Raw genomic sequence first — 18,010 nt, 5'->3', positions numbered from 1 at the left:
ATCATTTCCGCTATCATACATGCAAATCCCATAGGTAAAACAAGCCTGTGTTATGTGCAACATTGACCATATACCGTTTACTTCATGGATAGTCAAGTTCATGTTGACTATGAACCACATGAAAGGGTATCCTATGATGCACACTGTGTCTAATCTGTACACAACTATTCAGGGAAACCAATTTCCTCCAGGTACTCAAGCTCAGTTACATAACTAATGCCCCCTACTATGGACAGCCTTTACTTGTATCAAACTCCTGATAGTCACTGAACCCAAATTGAGAAAACAAGTAGATACAAGTAGAAAAGTGCATACTGTTAACACGGTTTAATAAATGGAGAGAGTTTACTCTGTACCACGCTGGTTGCAGATAGTGAAAATCTCATGAAAAATACACCACAGAGTTTTCAAAAGTATCTACTAAGATCAGTGAACACTATATGCAGAACTTGCCTAAAGACTGACTATTCACTTAAAATAGCCATAGTCTGAAGGTGCTAAAGCTCATACTTCCTGCATCCTTCGTACTGTACTGAAAACTTTACAGATAGCCTATCTTCTGAAGCAAAACAAGCACGTTTACATAGGTTAGTACCTGGTGCACACAGTCTTCTATGTTAAGTAGATTCTGTCTAATAACTCAAGGCTACTTACAATACTTAGTATGTGGTGTGTTGAATCTCTGCCCTGTGGGAAACTTTATTTGCAGTACCAAAAAACTTGTGTGGAACACAATAAACGCAAGTTATTATCAGTCACCTACACACAGAGTTACTATTCAATACAAAGGTTTATAACATGTTCAGTGCCTCTACACACCTATGGTGCATTTGGAGCGCTTGCCTTTTGTAAACACTTATAGTGAATGGCTGGACACAGGCTGTACACATTTTGTAGAAAAGAAATATCATTACTCTCTACTATGTAAACTATAAAACAAACTAACAGAATTATTGGATGATATCATCAGTGATGCCATAAATGATGTCATAGAACATCATGAATGATGTAATATGTGAGGTCATATGCATCACATGACGGGGCCACAATTTATAGTTAGCTCTGCCTACTATAACTGGTGAATTTTTGTGTTTTATTTTATTTCAAAACATTAATGTTGCCACTGACATATTTACCTAACTATAACGTTACTTTAACCTTTGGTTATTTCAGTGAAAAAAAAAAAAATATATATTTTCACTGAAAAAATCATAGGTTGACTTAACGTTATGTTTTTTTCTGTGAATATATATATATATATATATTCACTGAAAAACCATAGTTAAAAAGAGAGTTATGTTTGAGGCTCATGCAAAACAATGGAAATTCACCTGCTATGTTTAGGAATGCACACATCCCCTAACTCAAGGATAACCAGTACCGCTGTAATCAAGTTACCTGTATATTGTATCTGTGCTGGTGCTGTATATGTGTTTCATTTATGGTGGCTGGGAGTTATTTTATGTGCTAAGTGATCCTAATCATAACTGATGAATTTCAGTAGTTTTGCACCTTTGAGCCACTAAACACAACTTACTTGTTGACTGTCTTTCTTTCAGTGCACTTCATTGATTTCTCTATCATGTGCCATGGAGGTAGGCATCACAGCCTTGTCTGTGGTTAGACCCAGTACCCAACCGGCAGAGGGTGCAGCTCACTGGGAACTGTGCAGAGGGCCAGGTCTGTGCCCTACTTCCTGCCTTCCAAGTAAAGCCAGGCCCTTCTTTTAGTGCCCATCAACTCCAGCACCTAAATTAGCCTCAGGCACGCTCACCTGTCATCTCCCACTTATGATCACCATGCTGAAAACCACACTTTTTTCAGACATGCTATTAATTTTACACATATTTGGGTATCCATGACTTCTGCCTTGGCCTTGTTGTCAGCCACCTTTGGAGTTGGCTACTCATTTGTGTAGATTTTGTTTTTTATACACAGCGTGAAACTTTCAAGTAAGAGCCAACGTGCAAATTTGAATGTATACAACATTTTATTAAGCCCTATTCAAACCAAAACAGTGTCTTAAAATTTGAAAACGGTAATGACAGAATTGATTTATTTGTTTAAAATGGAAGAGCTATACAAATGGTATTAATCCTTAAAGTTTTTTTGAGAACACAACTGTTAACAAATTTTAAGAAATCATCTAAGTACCTTTTAAATATACTATCAAATAGTAGGCATACTTCAATTGAAGTGATTTAGCATGAGCAGAAGACATTGCTGCACTGATGCCCAGCTCTAGTCTACAAAAGCACTGAGGTCATTACGCCCTCAAGAATGTAAGGGCACGCGGTGCAGTTCACAATGTACCAAGGACGTAACATTACCCTGTAAAGAGACACCAAGATTTAGCCTGGCTGCCATCCCCATGGTTTTCATAAATTGAAAAACTATAGCTGGTAATTTCCTTAAAGTAAACAGAAAATCAGAGAAATTAGGGTAAGCAGTTTCACAACTGCTAACAAATTTAAAGAAATCATCTAAGTACCTTTTAAATATACTATGACACGATTCTCATTTCTCAAACCCCCCGGGGCCTACAGATTCTATTAGATAGGTTCCAGCAGTATTGTATTACAAAAGGGTTAGAAATTAATGTAAAAAAGACTAAATATATGGCTCTCAATCCTCATAAAAGTTTCAGGAAAAACCTAACGCTGAATGGAGAAAAACTCGATTACGAACAAAGTTTTACTTATTTGGGGGTATTATTAGACTCATCTTTAAATTGGAGACCCCAATTAGAAAAATCTAAAATTGTGTTGAAAACAAAATTGTCTTCCGATACTGAAAAGACATAACAAATGTGCAAACAAGGCAGTTACCCCAGCATTAGAGCTCTTTAAATGCAAGGCCCAGTCAGCAGTTTTGTATGGGGCAGAACTTTGGGGACCTGTGTGTAGAAAGACCTTTGAAATCTTGGAGAATAAGTTCATAAGGGGATTATTAAAGGTTCCTAATAATACTCCATTATTACCCCTACTCCTCGATATGAACATACGACGCACCGATCTACATGCAATATTAAGACCGCTATTGCTATGGGTCAGGTTGTGGACTACCCCTGAGTTAACTGAATATAAAAATGGACTGGTTGAAGTTTTGGAACTAGACACTAGCAGTAAGATTTCTTGGTTTAAACATGTTAAAATCTGGTTAACAAAATTGGGTTTATCCCATTTTTGGAGCCAGCCAGAATCTTTGACTGTGTCCTCAAAGAAAATAGTCAAACTTTCCTTTTGGGCCCTTGCGAGCCATGATGCAGTATACGTTGGAGCACATGGCCCCATAACTGAAAAATTTTTAATGGTAAAAAATGTAGCCCAGTTTGAAATGTTTCTTGATGAGATTCAGCCACCATTGGCGAAAACCCTGTATTTAAAGTATAGGTATGGCATACTAAGAACCCGGGAAACCGAGTCAAAATGGGGGAAAATTAGTAACGATTAATGCACCTTATGCACAAACAATGTAAGAGAAGACATTTTTCACATTCTATTTTTCTGTTCAAGCTATGCAGAAACAAGAAGGAAATGGATAGTGCCATTGTGCCGTAATATCGGATCAACTTCGCATAAGGAAGTTGGTAGAATATTAATTACGGACACTAGTCAAGTAATTGTGTTTGGCATCAGTAGATTTCTCTTGGCTGTAAAATTCATTAGACAAAAATTGTCTCTGCCATTTTAAGTGTCTGGCTGTTATACCCAATTTAATGCTCTTTTAACCTTGTAAATTTTTTAACAAATCTTTTAACTATATTTATTGATGTGTGTTTCAAGCCCCAACTCATGATTTAGCTGTGAAGGGTTATGGTAATTATCTGGTCATGCACCAGCACTTTTCTTGATTGTATATTTTTGTACATTTGTCGAAAATAACGTGGTCATGTATATTATGTATTTTGTATATCTTTTATGGTGCAACTACAACGAAATAAAGATTATTGAATTGAATTGAATATACTATCAAATAGCAGACATACTTCAATTTAAGATACTGTGATCCGGCTCTTCTTTTAAAAAGTGCCAAAAATCATCAAAAAATATCTTAAGAGATATTTCCTGAAGCTAGAATACTAACCACTGCCTATACATCAGCATTAACTGTGCGCCACTCTTCAGATTTGCATGTAAATGAGTCTGAATGTGAATGACGCAATATGTAAATGAGCATTGATCCTTGTGTGAGATAGACTTACATTTTCAATCAAAGTGTTGCTTTTTGTGCCTACAGTGACAGTAGTGCTGCAAACTAGATGAAGCAAAATCCTGTCATGGTCACCCTATGAGTGTGAGTAACTTGAATACTAACATATATATACTGCATTGATGAGTTTGCTCATTAGAGCAGAGGAAGCTCAACATAGAGGTTACTGGCTGAGTGCATTTGTTACTCCCTCACCTTAGGAAAGGCCTGAGACAAGAACTAGTCACCTTCCTAGTAGGGATCTCCTGAGCAAGTAGAACAAGCAACCAGAAACCTGTAGCTGGCAGCTGCTGCAAAAGAGGTTGTGCTGGGGAAGTTTCTGATTCCCAGACTAGCTGATGCTGTTCTCCTGGTATTGAAAGTGGCTTGTGGTTGGCTTGGCTGAGTGCAATGGTTGAGATGAGACAATGTCTCATCACCCAATTCAGAATACTCTTCATCTGCTCATATTTTTTCCTAAATTGAATATGCATCACACACTATTCTGTAAGTGCTAAGAAAAAATGACCAACAGTGCTTTTCTTCCAGTACTTCTTTTTTGTCATCAAACAGAAACACTGAATAGATCTGATATCATAATTCTCTCAACAGCATGCTTTATTAGCATTTTCCAGGATATGTTCTTCACCAGAATTCAGACAATTTTCCACTTACTTCATCAATGCACTGGACATTAATTGTGTATCCATCCTGTAATACACAGAATATACGTCAATTTCAAACACTGTCAATGCAGAGATCAATCAAAATACTACAGAACATATGTTTAGTGTGATAAAGTCTTTCTTTAAACCTTTTTTTCTGAGTTGCATCCAAAATAAAAGGAACTTTTTCACAAAACTGAACATTTGGCAACAATTCAGACGACCGCCCTCCATTTTGTGACATGTTTGCTTATTGACCATGTGCAATAGAGCACTATAAACTGAATTTTGTAAGTTTAAAACATATATTTTTCCCTTTCTACAAAAAATGCTAAATTCTGTTTCAATTGTCTTTTAGTATTTCAAACATATTTCCTGACATTCACTTCTAAATTCTTGACATCAGGGACTATTCAGACAGCAGTTTCCACCTCTATTAGGAATGAGACTTAACATGTGTAGTATATTCTCCAACTTTCAAGATGAGCTCCCCTTTATTTCATTCATAAGATTTGGTATAGCCGGTCAGCCACTAACTTCTTTAAAAACTCAGAACTGTGCATAAGTACATATACACACAATCATCAAAGTATCCAGGAGACCTACAAGTCATGGACCAACAACCAGGTATGAATAAAGATAAGCAGTGAGAACATGAATGGCACAATGCAACTGGATATGGAGGGTATCAGGTTCACAATCTATACAGTTTGGAATATGGAGCTAGGATGTAGCAATAACAGGCTTCCGTGATTTAGCCTGAGCAGAAGACATTGCTGCACTGATGCCCCACACCCGCTCTAGTCTACAAAAGCACTGCGGTCATGACCCTCTGAAGAACGCAAGGGCACGCCTTGCAGATCACAATGTACCAAGGACATACCATTACCCTGTAAAGAAACACCAAGATTTAGCCTGGCTGCCTTCCCCATGGTTTTCATCAATCAAAAATATAGCTGGTAATTTGCTTAGAGTAAACCGAAAATCAGAGAAATGATGGTAAGCAGTTTCACAACTGCTAACAAATTTAAAGAAATCATCTAAGTACCTTTTTAATATACTATCAAATAGTGGACATCCTTCAATTGAAGTTACTGTGATCTGGCTCTTCTTTAAATAAGTGCCAAAAATCATCAAGAATTTATCTTCAGAGATATTTCCTGAAACTAGACTACTAATCACTGCCTATCCATTAGCATTAAATGTGCACCACTCTTCAGATTTGCATGTAAATGAGGCTGAATGTGAATGATGCAATATGCAAATGAGCATTGATCCTTGTATGAGATAGACTAACATTTTCAATCAAAGTGTTGCTTTTTGTGCTATTTTGCATCATGTTTTTATGGCTACAGTGAACAGTAGTGCTACAAACGAGATGAATCAAATTCCCGTCATGCTCACCCTATGAGTGTGAGTAACTTGAAAACTAACATATATATACTGTATTGATGAGTTTGAGCATTAGAGCAGAGGAAGCTCAACATAGAGGTCAATGGCTGAGTGCATTTGTTACTCCCTCACCTTAGGAAAGGTCTGAGACAAGAGCTAGTCACCTTCCTAGCAGGGATCTCCTGAGCAAGGAGAACAAGCAACCAGAAACCTGTGGCTGGCAGCTGCTGCAAAAGAGGTTGTTCTGGGGCAAGTTTCTGATTACCAGTCAGCTGATGCTGTTCTCCTGGTATTGGAAGTGACTTGTGGTTGGCTTGGCTGAGTGCAATGGTTGAGATGAGACAATGTCTGATTACCCAATTCAGACTACTCTTCATCTGCTCATATTTTTTCCTAAATTGAATATGCATCACACACTATACTGTAAGTGCTAAGAAAAAATGACCAACAATGCTTTTCTTCCAGTACTACTTGGTTGTCATCAAACAGACACACTGAATAGATCTCATATCATAATTATGTCAACAGCATGCTTTATTAGCATTTTCCAAGATATATTCTTCACCAAAATTCAGACAATTTTCCACTCACTTCATCAATGCACTGGACATTGATTGTGTATCCATCCTGTAATACACAGCATATACGTCAATTTCAAACACTGTCAATGCAGAGATGAATCAAAAAACTACAGAACATATGTTTAGTGTGCCTGAAATGTACTGTGTCAATCATAATAAAGTCTTTCAACCTTTTTTTCTGAGTTGCATCCAAAATAAAAGGATCTTTTTCACAAAACTGAACATTTGGCAACAATTCAGACAATCACCCTTCATTTTGTGACATGTTTGTTTATTGATCATGTGCAATAACGCACTATAAACTGAATTTTGTAAGTTTAAAACATCTATTTTTCCCTTTCTACAACAAATGCTAAATTCTGTTTCAATTGTCTATTAGTATTTCAAACATATTTCCTGGCATTCACTTCTAAATTCTTGACATCAGGGACTATTCAGACAACAGTTTTCACCTCTATTAGGCATGAGACTTAACTTGTGTAGTATTTTCTCCAACTTTCAAGATGAGCTCCCCATTATTTATTTCATAAGATTTGGTATAGCCGGTCAGCCACTAACTTCTTTAAAAACTCAGAACTGTACATAAGTACATATCCAGCCAATTATCAAAGTATCCTGGAGACTGACAAGTCATGGACCAACAACCAGGTCTGAAGAAAGGTAAGCAGTGAGAGCATCAATGGCACAATGCAACTGAATATGGAGGGTATCAGAGTCACAATATATACAGTTTGGAATATGGAGCTAGGGTGTAGAAATAACAGGCTTCAAATATCAAAGAGTTGGAAGATTTTATGAGGCAAGTAGAAGTCCTAAATGAGAAAGGATTTAGAATGTCTGTATTTTCATGTTTTACAGCATTTGTAATGCAAATCTCAAAGGAAAAGATATTCACCTCAGAGCAGGATCCAAAGCACAACGGAAGGAAAGACCAATGCAGAAAACTGGCAAACGTCCAGGAGGACAGTGACGAATGATAGTCCAAAAAAGAATTAAGAAGTTCTCAGTAAATAGCAGCTAAAGGAGGAATTTTACAAGCAGGGAAAAAAATATAGGCATGGAGGGGTAGGAAAAGCTCTAACTAATGGAGATTTATTGGCATTAGGAATGTTGAATATAAACATAAGCAAAGTTAAATCTTTAGTTGCATTAATTGGAGCTGGAATGAAATAAAAACAAATGACATCTGAGGAAAAAGGTAGGGCTGATGCTGATCGAGAACCTTTTTCGGTGTTGCCCGGCGCTAACCGCCTCTCATACCACTCGAATCTTTCAAACAAAGAGGCAGGCGCTGGAGACGGGAAGGCAGGAAACAGAAGTTTTATTCCGACTCAGACAACAGGGTATCTTTTCGAGGTGCTCTAACCGCATCTCTGAGGCCTGGCCTTTTATACATAGGTTTATAATCTTTATTACAATTTATTACATGCAGCGCATTCCTAAAAACACTTTGAAGTATAAAAAGACATCCCCGGAATCCCCGCTTCATGCCTGTTCCCACACACATTTACAGTAGACGTCCCCGCCCCTGGTCACAATAGGTGATGATTGTCACGCAGCTGGGTATTCTGCCGATTCCCGGAATGATCGGATCTCAGGGGGTGGGGGCATTTGATCAGTTGTGGATCATTTGATAGGGGAGGCTTCCTACTGTATGGGGGGGGGGGCAGTAAATAGCATCCGCAGGGCCAGGTGGTGGCCTGGGAGCGAGCAGGACAATCGGGCACAGAGGAAAAAGGGGGAGTTTTATCAAAGGGTACAGGATCATGAAAGGAATGGTGGGAGGTGTGGAGCCAGGAACAGGATGGGGCTCCGAGGCAGAGTTGCGCTGAAGAGGGGTTTATGGCCCAAACGCGTGAGAACGGGGGCCGTCAGCATGCGGGGGGGATGTTTGCGAGGTTAGGAGGGAGTGAGAGAGACACGCTGGCTATCGGCAGTGGGCAGAGAGGCCATGGCATACAAAATGGCTGCGACTTACGCCCAAGAATGGGCCAAAAAAGGGGCAAGATGGCGCCGATAATGTTGATGTCGCAAACTAGATTTTAACACAGCAAGTGGTGATTCTCCTTAGTCTAACTATGTACGATTAATTGAGAATAGAATCTCTGAACCAGGGCAGCATTCCTACTGAGTCTTAGTTTGTCGGTGGAGATAGAAAGGCACCGTAATTAGAGAAGAAGAAGTAATGGGAAGCTAAACAGATCTTTGAATGAACCTATTTTTAAGGCATCTAGGACAGAGCTGAAGTGTACTTTAATTGAAAGATCAATGTTCATGCATGGGGAATTCTTCTGACAGTTTACAGTGCTGTGGAGGGTAGTTAAATGGCCATCTGCCTACTTGTCAACTTCTGAGTCTTCTGTGATTTAGCCTGAGCAGAAGACATTGCTGCACTGATGCCCCACTCCCACTCTAGTCTACAAAAGCACTGCGGTCATGACCCCCTGAAGAACGCAAGAGCACGGTGTACAGATCACAATGTACCAAGGACGTAACATTACCCTGTAAAGAAACACCAAGATTTAGCCTGGCTGCCTTCCCCATGGTTTTCATCAATTCAAAAATATAGCTGGTATTTTGCTTAGAGTAAACAGAAAATCAGAGAAATGACGGTAAGCGGTTTCACAACTGCTAACAAATTTAACGAAATCATCTAAGTACCTTTTTAATATACTATCAAATAGTAGACATACTTCAATTGAAGTTACTGTGATCTGGCTCTTCTTTTAATAAGTGCCAAAAATCATCAAGAATTTATCTTAAGAGATGTTTCCTGAAACTAGACTACTAATCACTGCCTATCCATTAGCATTAAATGTGCACCACTCTTCAGATTTGCATGTAAATGCGGCTGAATGTGAATGATGCAATATGCAAATAAGCATTGATCCTTGTGTGAGATAGACTAACAGTGTTGCTTTTTGTGCAATTTTGCATCATGTTTTTATGGCTACAGTGACAGTAGTGCTGCAAACGAGATGAATCAAATTCCCGTCGTGCTCACCCTATGAGTGTGAGTAACTTGAAAACTAACATATATATACTGCATTGATGAGTTTGAGCATTAGAGCAGAGGAAGCTCAACATAGAGGTCACTGGCTGAGTGCATATGTTACTCCCTCACCTTTGGAAAGGGCTGAGACAAGAGCTAGTCACCTTCCTAGCAGGGATCTCCTGAGCAAGGAGAACAAGCAACCAGAAACCTCTGGCTGGCAGCTGCTGCAAAAGAGGTTGATCTGGGGCAAGTTTCTGATTCCCAGTCAGCTGATGCTGTTCTCCTGGTATTGGAAGTGACTTGTGGTTGGCTTGGCTGAGTGCAATGGTTGAGATGAGACAATGTCTCATTACCCAATTCAGACTACTCTTCATCTGCTCATATTTTTTCCTAAATTGAATATGCATCACACACTATACTGTAAGTGCTAAGAAAAAATGACCAACAGTGCTTTTCTTCCAGTACTACTTTGTTGTCATCAAACAGACACACTGAATAGATCTCATATCATAATTATGTCAACAGCATGCTTTATTAGCATTTTTCCGGATGTATTCTTCACCAAATATAGACAATTTTCCACTCACTTCAACTTCCACTGGACATCGGTTGTGTATCCATCCTGTAATACACAGCATATACGTCAATTTCAAACACTGTCAATGCAGAGATGAATTAAAATACTACAGAACATATGTTTAGTGTGCCTGAAATGTACTGTGTCAATCATAATAAAGTCTTTCAACCTTTTTTTTCTGAGTTGCATCCAAAATAAAAGGAACTTTTTCACAAAACTGAACATTTGGCAACAATTCAGACAATCACCTTCCATTTTGTGTCATGTTTGCTTATTGACCATGTGCAATAACGCACTATAAACTGAATTTTGTAAGTTTAAAGCATCTATTTTTCCCTTTCTCCAAAAAATGCTAAATTCTGTTTCAATTGGGGGGCGTGGCTTGCGCGCCGCTACGTTATGGCGGTCGGCGCTTGAGCTCCGGGGAGGCAGCGGCTATCGGGACGATTTTGGAGTCCCTTCCAGAGACCCTTTCTCTTCCGAATTCGGCATTTTAAGTCGGAGGGTGCCGGGAACGTGGTGGAATGTGCGGACATCGCTGACGACGGCAGGAACAGCATTTTCCAGCGATCTGCAAGCCCTCTCACTGGATCTCATGAGCGGCCACCATTTTGTTTCCTGTGTGGCGTCGCTCGTGTTTTCGACTTCAGGCACTATGGCGCATTCCTGGGGGCTGATCTTCTGATGCTTCTGAGGTGACATTTAACATATTTATCATTTCTTCTCAAGTTCTGGATTTTTATCAGCGCTTTCTTCACCTGCAGCTGCTTCCATGCCTCTCTTTGCCTGGTGGGTCCTCATGTACAGCCTCAGTGGTCTCCCTCTGCTATTTTGACTCTGCCTTGTAGTTCTTTTGACATGAGGTCTGTTCAACCTGATTGCGAGGTTGTCAGCTACCTGGAGTCTTGTTTTTCCACGACTCTCTGAGGTATATTTCATGTCTTTTCTTTCCACATACGATATTAAAGGCCATTACAATTCCACTACTTCGGCCAGTGGTTCCTAATTTATCGCTTCTTCTGCTATCTCTCTGGGGAACTCTTGTGAATCTACATTTTTTGGCTATTTCTTTTTTTTCATACACCTGCCTTGCTCACTTTATCTACGCATACTTACCCAGGGGCTATTTTTTTTTGTCCTTTTACCGTGGGCGGCACTTATGGCGGACAACATGGGTCCTCCTGTTACTACTAAGGATTCCAAGGGTGCCCTCAAGAGATCTCCTACTCCAGAATCTTCTCAGAAGGACCCTACTACCACTCTGGATGCCATTCTCTCGCGTCTCAATGCGGTTCATGATATTGCCCAATCTACTAAGACTAACACTGATCTCCTACAAGTTGAAGTGGCGGCAATTAGGAATGACTTTAAGGCGTTATCTGTTAGAGTCAATGCTGCAAAGTCTCGGATTAGTGGTGTGGAGCATGTTGCCCATCATCATTCACGGTCTCTCCAACAGATGGAATGTTCTATGGCTGCTCTACGGAGAGACCTCACGGAGCAGGAAGACCGTAACCGAAGAAGTAATCTACGAATTTTTGGTCTCCCTGAGGATGCAGAGAAGTCAGCCTCCTCGATGGTTGACTTTATTTCCCAATGGCTTCCTGCTACTCTACAGATTTCATTTTTGAGAGACTTTGAGATTGAGAGAGCTCATCGTGTTCCTTTCTTCAGGTCTAAATCCGCGACCAGTCCAAGAGCGGTAATTTTTAAACCGCTATGTCACCAGCATTCGGAACAAATTTTGGCTCACATGAGGAAGGTCAAATCCGTGACTTGGGAGGGTCATCGCATCTCCATTTCTCAGGATTTTGCCAGAGATACTGTGATTCGTCGCAAGGGTTTTCTTAACCTGCGGAAATGTCTTTTAGACATGAACATCCCTTTCTCTTTTGCTGGACCTTCTAAATTTCGCATCACATTCAAAGGCCGCTCTAAGATTTTTGATGAACCTTCTGATCTTTCCACCTTTTTGGATAATCAGTCTGAATCGCAGATGGATTCTTCTTCTGTTCCTGGTCCTTCTGGTTCTTGATTCTGTTTGTATCTTGTGTCTGTAACTTATTATATCTTTCCTTCCGATATGTGCCACTGTTTCAGTGTTACATGTTGTTTTTGGCTCTTCCCATCTTCTCTGATGTCGTGTTTTCTCATATCTTGACGTTGGAGTTTCTTATACCTTGAGTCATGGTCTTTAGACACATATGTTGTCTTTTGTTACCTGATTCAGAAAAGGGGGTGGTGATGAACAGAGTGTCTGAATTAAGCAGACCACTCTTACCCAGTCCAAAGATCAGGGCTTGATCCATCACCGTTTTTTAGCTCACTGCACCCTCCCAGCTCAGAACTTGGCCATATGCAAATTAGTCTGACCCTGGCCCAGTGCATCATGGGAACAGGGCAGACCAAACTACCAAGCCAATTCTTATACTGGGAAGGAAACAAGCTACCGGGGACCGGTTTCTGGCATTTCAGCTGTCTTCGGCCCGGCTTGCTTGAATCCTGATGGTGCAATGAGCTAGGGACTCACATCTGAGTATACCCTTCCACGCTTATGGTGGACAAAAATGATTCAGAAAAGGGGGTGGTGATGAACAGAGTGTCTGAATTAAGCAGACCACTCTTACCCAGTCCAAAGATCAGGGCTTGATCCATCACCGTTTTTTAGCTCACTGCCCCATCCCAGCTCAGAACTTGGCTATATGCAAATTAGTCTGACCCTGGCCCAGTGCATCATGGGAACAGGGCAGACCAAACTACCAAGCCAATTCTTATACTGGGAAGGAAACAAGCTACCGGGGACCGGTGTCTGGCATTTCAGCCATCTTCGGCCCGGCTTGCTTGAATCCTGATGGTGCAATGTGCTAGGGACTCACATCTGAGTATACCCTTCCACGCTTATGGTGGACAAAAATGATTCAGAAAAGGGGGTGGTGATGAACAGAGTGTCTGAATTAAGCAGACCACTCTTACCCAGTCCAAAGATCAGGGCTTGATCCATCACCGTTTTTTAGCTCACTGCACCATCCCAGCTCAGAACTTGGCTATATGCAAATTAGTCTGACCCTGGCCCAGTGCATCATGGGAACAGGGCAGACCAAACTACCAAGCCAATTCTTATACTGGGAAGGAAACAAGCTACCGGGGACCCGTTTCTGGCATTTCAGCCGTCTTCGGCCCGGCTTACTTGAATCCTGATGGTGCAATGAGCTAGGGACTCACATCTGAGTATACCCTTCCACGCTTATGGTGGACAAAAATTATTCAGAAAAGGGGGTGGTGATGAACAGAGTGTCTGAATTAAGCAGACCACTCTTACCCAGTCCAAAGATCAGGGCTTGATCCATCACCGTTTTTTAGCTCACTGCACCATCCCAGCTCAGAACTTGGCTATATGCAAATTAGTCTTACCCTGGCCCAGTGCATCATGGGAACAGGGCAGACCAAACTACCAAGCCAATTCTTATACTGGGAAGGAAACAAGCTACCGGGGACCGGTTTCTGGCATTTCAGCCGTCTTCGGCCCGGCTTGCTTGAATCCTGATGGTGCAATGAGCTAGGGACTCACATCTGAGTAAACCCTTCCACGCTTATGGTGGACAAAAATGATTCAGAAAAGGGGGTGGTGATGAACAGAGTGTCTGAATTAAGCAGACCACTCTTACCCAGTCCAAAGATCAGGGCTTGATCCATCACCGTTTTTTAGCTCACTGCACCATCCCAGCTCAGAACTTGGCTATATGCAAATTAGTCTGACCCTGGCCCAGTGCATCATGGGAACAGGGCAGACCAAACTACCAAGCCAATTCTTATACTGGGAAGGAAACAAGCTACCGGGGACCGGTTTCTGGCATTTCAGCCATCTTCGGCCCGGCTTGCTTGAATCCTGATGGTGCAATGAGCTAGGGACTCACATCTGAGTATACCCTTCCACGCTTATGGTGGACAAAAATGATTCAGAAAAGGGGGTGGTGATGAACAGAGTGTCTGAATTAAGCAGACCACTCTTACCCAGTCCAAAGATCAGGGCTTGATCCATCACCGTTTTTTAGCTCACTGCACCATCCCAGCTCAGAACTTGGCTATATGCAAATTAGTCTGACCCTGGCCCAGTGCATCATGGGAACAGGGCAGACCAAACTACCCAGCCAATTCTTATACTGGGAAGGAAACAAGCTACCGGGGACCGGTTTCTGGCATTTCAGCCGTCTTCGGCCCGGCTTGCTTGAATCCTGATGGTGCAATGAGCTAGGGACTCACATCTGAGTATACCCTTCCACGCTTATGGTGGACAAAAATTATTCAGAAAAGGGGGTGGTGATGAACAGAGTGTCTGAATTAAGCAGACCACTCTTACCCAGTCCAAAGATCAGGGCTTGATCCATCACCGTTTTTTAGCTCACTGCACCATCCCAGCTCAGAACATGGCTATATGCAAATTAGTCTGGCCCTGGCCCAGTGCATCATGGGAACAGGGCAGACCAAACTACCAAGCCAATTCTTATACTGGGAAGGAAACAAGCTACCGGGGACCGGTTTCTGGCATTTCAGCCGTCTTCGGCCCGGCTTGCTTGAATCCTGATGGTGCAATGAGCTAGGGACTCACATCTGAGTATACCCTTCCACGCTTATGGTGGACAAAAATGATTCAGAAAAGGGGGTGGTGATGAACAGAGTGTCTGAATTAAGCAGACCACTCTTACCCAGTCCAAAGATCAGGGCTTGATCCATCACTGTTTTTTAGCTCACTGCACCATCCCAGCTCAGAACTTGGCTATATGCAAATTAGTCTGACCCTGGCCCAGTGCATCATGGGAACAGGGCAGACCAAACTACCAAGCCAATTCTTATACTGGGAAGGAAACAAGCTACCGGGGACCGGTTTCTGGCATTTCAGCCATCTTCGGCCCGGCTTGCTTGAATCCTGATGGTGCAATGAGCTAGGGACTCACATCTGAGTATACCCTTCCACGCTTATGGTGGACAAAAATGATTCAGAAAAGGGGGTGGTGATAAACAGAGTGTCTGAATTAAGCAGACCACTCTTACCCAGTCCAAAGATCAGGGCTTGATCCATCACCGTTTTTTAGCTCACTGCACCATCCCAGCTCGGAACTTGGCTATATGCAAATTAGTCTGACCCTGGCCCAGTGCATCATGGGAACAGGGCAGACCAAACTACCCAGCCAATTCTTATACTGGGAAGGAAACAAGCTACCGGGGACCGGTTTCTGGCATTTCAGCCATCTTCGGCCCGGCTTGCTTGAATCCTGATGGTGCAATGAGCTAGGGACTCACATCTGAGTATACCCTTCCACGCTTATGGTGGACAAAAATGATTCAGAAAAGGGGGTGGTGATGAACCCGGTAGCTTGTCTCCTTTCTGGTGAAGAATTGGCTTGGTAGTTTAATCTGCCCTGTTCCCATGATGCACTGGGCCAGGGACAGACTGATTTGCATATAGCCAGGTTCTGAGCTGGGATGGTGCAGTGAGATAAATAACGGTGATGGATCAAGCCCTGATCTTTGGACTGGGTAAGAGTGGTCTGCTTAATTCAGACACTCTGTTCATCACCACCCCCTTTTCTGAATCGTTTTTGGCCACTATAGGTGTGGCAGGGTATACTCAGACATGAGTCCCTTTCTCACTGCACCATCAGGATTCAAGCAAGCCGGGCCGAAGACGGCTGAAATGCCAGAAACCGGTCCCCGGTAGCTTGTCTCCTTTCTGGTGAAGAATTGGCTTGGTATTTTAGTCTGCCCTGTTCCCATGATGCACTGGGCCAGGGACAGACTGATTTGCATATAGCCAGGTTCTGAGCTGGGATGGTGCAGTGAGATAAATAACGGTGATGGATCAAGCCCTGATCTTTGGACTGGGTAAGAATGGTCTGCTTAATTCAGACAGTCTGTTCATCACCACCCCCTTTTCTGAATTGTTTTTGGCCACTATAGGTGTGGCAGGGTATAATCAGACATGAGTCCCTTTCTCACTGCACCATCAGGATTCAAGCAAGCCGGGCCGAAGACGGCTGAAATGCCAGAAACCGGTCCCCGGTAGCTTGTCTCCTTTCTGGTGAAGAATTGGCTTGGTAGTTTAGTCTGCCCTGCTCCCATGATGCACTGGGCCAGGGACAGACTGATTTGCATATAGCCAGGTTCTGAGCTGGGATGGTGCAGTGAGATAAATAACGGTGATGGATCAAGCCCTGATCTTTGGACTGGGTAAGAGTGGTCTGCTTAATTCAGACACTCTGTTCATCACCACCCTCTTTTCTGATACGTTTTTGGCCACTATAGGTGTGGCAGGGTATACTCAGACATGAGTCCCTTTCTCACTGCACCATCAGGATTCAAGCAAGCCGGGCCGAAGACGGCTGAAATGCCAGAAACCGGTCCCCGGTAGCTTGTCTCCTTTCTGGTGAAGAATTGGCTTGGTAGTTTAGTCTGCCCTGTTCCCATGATGCACTGGGCCAGGGACAGACTGATTTGCATATAGCCAGGTTCTGAGCTGGGATGGTGCAGTGAGATAAATAACGGTGATGGATCAAGCCCTGATCTTTGGACTGGGTAAGAGTGGTCTGCTTAATTCAGACACTCTGTTCATCACCACCCCCTTTTCTGAATCGTCTTTTGTTACCTGTCGTCCGTTTCCAATGTTTTCTCGGTTTATCTTCTCTTTGCCGTGCTGTTAGCCGTCTTCTGCGTTTCTCTGTTCTATGTATTCTTTTCTTTTTCCTCACATTTGGTTTGTTCTATTTGCGCATTCGAATATGTCGCCAATTTTTCCTCGTGATTGCATTCAGGTCGCTGCTTAACATGCTCTTTGTTTTTGGCAGCTTTTTGTGTTGTTTCGTTTATAGGTGATTTCCTTGTGGTCTCTCTCATCTTCCTTTTCGGTTCTGTTGTTTTCATCACCCGGCTGATGTTCTTTCCCTCCCCTGATTTGTACCTTGTTTTGTGGGTTCCGCTCATTATTTTTCTGCCTTTTCCTCGTCTTCATTTGGTATTATGTGATTCTATTCAGTCTGTCTTGCCCATTGCCACGTTTTGGATATTTTGTGTCTTTGCATTGTAGCATGGTATTGTTTGCTCTTTTAGTTGTCGCTCTATGTTCTGCATATAGGTTTCATTTTTTGTGTATATTCCAATGATCCTTTCATCATTCATGGGGTTTATAAAATGCACTAATGTTATTATTGTACTCCTCATTTACCTACAAGTTTTACCCTGTTTGATTATTTATACCAGTTATTAGGTATTTATTCCATTTCTCATATGCTGTTACTGATGACTTTGCTTCCCATTACTTGGTTTTGCCTTTCCATATTTATTTATATAGTTATTATGTACTGTATACCTCTGTTATTGCAATCGGTTAGGTATGTTGTTGTATTCTTCTTAGACACTTATTATTGCTCTTAGGCTGTTTTACTGTCTGATTTCTGAAAGGTGCTGTTTTATTTCTATTGGCAACCTACTATATTGTATGCTTCTTTGCCTTGTTCTTTATCTTATATATTTCTTAGGGTTTCAAAGCTTCACCGTCTGTGGATTATTGTAAATCTCTTTCTTCTGATTTGGTTTTGTTACAAGAAACAAAAATTTC

At 41.8% G+C, this 18,010-nt stretch overlaps 3 non-coding genes across 3 annotated transcripts; all 3 read left to right on the top strand.

The window, feature by feature from the left end:
- The first annotated feature begins 4,351 nt into the window (after positions 1 to 4,351).
- On the top strand, positions 4,352 to 4,657 carry LOC147703505 (Nuclear RNase P). Its single transcript, XR_015298616.1, has one exon.
- Positions 4,658 to 6,324: 1,667 nt separating this feature from the next.
- On the top strand, positions 6,325 to 6,630 carry LOC147703504 (Nuclear RNase P). Its single transcript, XR_015298607.1, has one exon.
- Positions 6,631 to 9,897: 3,267 nt separating this feature from the next.
- LOC147703503 (Nuclear RNase P) lies at positions 9,898 to 10,203 on the top strand. The gene has a single exon (XR_015298583.1).
- The last annotated feature ends 7,807 nt before the right edge of the window (positions 10,204 to 18,010 follow it).

Source organism: Lissotriton vulgaris, chromosome 7, assembly GCF_964263255.1.
Source record: "Lissotriton vulgaris chromosome 7, aLisVul1.2, whole genome shotgun sequence".
Taxonomy (NCBI): Eukaryota; Metazoa; Chordata; class Amphibia; order Caudata; family Salamandridae; genus Lissotriton; species Lissotriton vulgaris.
Note: the sequence above shows the minus strand (reverse complement) of the source record. Positions and strands in the feature narration are given on the sequence as shown.